Raw genomic sequence first — 2,004 nt, 5'->3', positions numbered from 1 at the left:
TTAAAAGTCTCTAGTTTCAGCAAAATCACAAGAAAGAAAAAAGAATATGTTGTGTCTCTTTCTAACCTTCATAGTTCTTGTGTGAGTCATGATCCCATAAGATACGTCTTTCTATAGTACGACTTTTAGAACATTATTAAAAATTATTGCAAAATGGTTGGGTGTGCAGCCCCATTTTGCAATAATTCTGCAGCCAAAGGCTACATAATGAAAATATTTCCGCGTGATGTTGAATGTCGAGCATTATGGACGACAAATGTTGGAAAAAATGTGCGTTCAGGGAGATGCTATTAATGCTATTTCTATCATTCTATGCTTGTTTTGGTTGGAAAAATTGATTCTTTACAAAATAGATTAGTTTGCAAACGATTTTTAACGTATCAATACGCATATCGCCTATAATGGCTACGTTCGGAAACGTCACTCGGATGCCTCCGATGCCTCGGATTTATCATCCGTCCTTATTTAACGTTAAGTGTTAAATAAGGATAGATGATGAAGCCGAGGCATCAGAGCGACGTTCCCGAACGCAGCCAATATTGACATTCGAATATTGGCGGGGATTGCTGAAAAATGACGAACCAATCAAAATTGGCTGTTCTCGTGTCGCGACTCTGATTAGAGGGTCTCTAGTTTACATCGAGTACTTGATACGCTTATTAAGTACCATATCCATATCAAATCATTTGATACGCTCGGTGTAAACGCTAGAGGATTACTTTAGTCTGGTACTCCCGATCACGAGTATCAGGCGTCGTCTACAATACACGGAGTAAGAAGTAAGAGTAAGAAATTGACCAATCACAGTCGATTATTCTTCTCACATTCGACTGTGATTGGTCAATTTTTTACTCTTACTTCTTACTCCGTGTATTGTAGATGACGCCTCAGACCAAGTTGGTACGCGAATCAAAAATTTCTAGTGTGCTGTAAACACTTAATTCGTTTAGGACTAAAAATCCGCTACTTGTATGTTAAGGTTAAGAGATTGAAATACGACGAAGAAAAATCAAAAAAGAAAAAGAAAGTTACATTAAAATAAAAGAAAAAAAAGGTTACAAAAATAAAATAAAAGGAATGTTACGTCCAAGCCTTTGGAAATACGTTTAAACGGGAGAGACAAGGATGGAGTTGTAGAGGGTATGGAAGGACGTTTAGACTTTATCTCGCAGGTATACGCGCAGTGGCGAACACCTGAGAGTCGGACGCACTTCCTATCGCTCCGGAATATGGGTCAACGTCCTGAAGGGACGCTATAACGCCTATTTCCTTGAACAGTGCGTATGTCGGTCCAATTTTGAGTCAAAGAAATAAATCTTTGTAACTCGGGAATGGATCAGGTGGGATCCTTGGGAAACGGCGAGAGTACGAGGTCTTTTAAATTTAAAAATTAACTAAAGGAAATCATTTTAAATAGAATTTCGTTTTATTACTAAAGTAAATTACAAAAAATGTGATAATTATTGAGTTTATATGAACTTTTATAATTAAAGTTAAACATAATCATAATTTTTATAATTGAATTAAAGTACATATAATTGTCGAACTTGCATAACTTTTATAATTAAATTAAAACATAAGTTTTGAGTTTACATATATTTTGTAATTGAATTAAGTTAACGATAACACAGGCCTGCATGGTTTTGTTGATTGGGATTTAACTATATTTTCTTATGTAATTTTTCGCGCTGAATCCGAATCCGGCGGCAGAATTGCTCTATCACGTCAGGTTTTTGAGAAAAGTGAGGTTAAAGGTGTCAAAATTGACATTTTTTGACATATTTGTGATTTTTTTGCTAGCGAAGTAAATTTTTTTTTCTACTTTTGTTTACGCCATCTGAAAGTGTCAACATTTATCTTCAAAATATATTTTTTTTAACGCCGTACGTTTTTTTTTCACCGAGATAATCTCTGTGTAGTCACACAAAGAAAAACATTTTTGACACAAAATGTTTGTGTGATTACGCAGAGATTAACTATGTTTTCTTACGTAATTTTTCGCGC

Source organism: Trachymyrmex cornetzi, unplaced genomic scaffold, assembly GCF_001594075.2.
Source record: "Trachymyrmex cornetzi isolate Tcor2-1 unplaced genomic scaffold, Tcor1.1 scaffold238, whole genome shotgun sequence".
Taxonomy (NCBI): domain Eukaryota; kingdom Metazoa; phylum Arthropoda; class Insecta; order Hymenoptera; family Formicidae; genus Trachymyrmex; species Trachymyrmex cornetzi.
Note: the sequence above shows the minus strand (reverse complement) of the source record.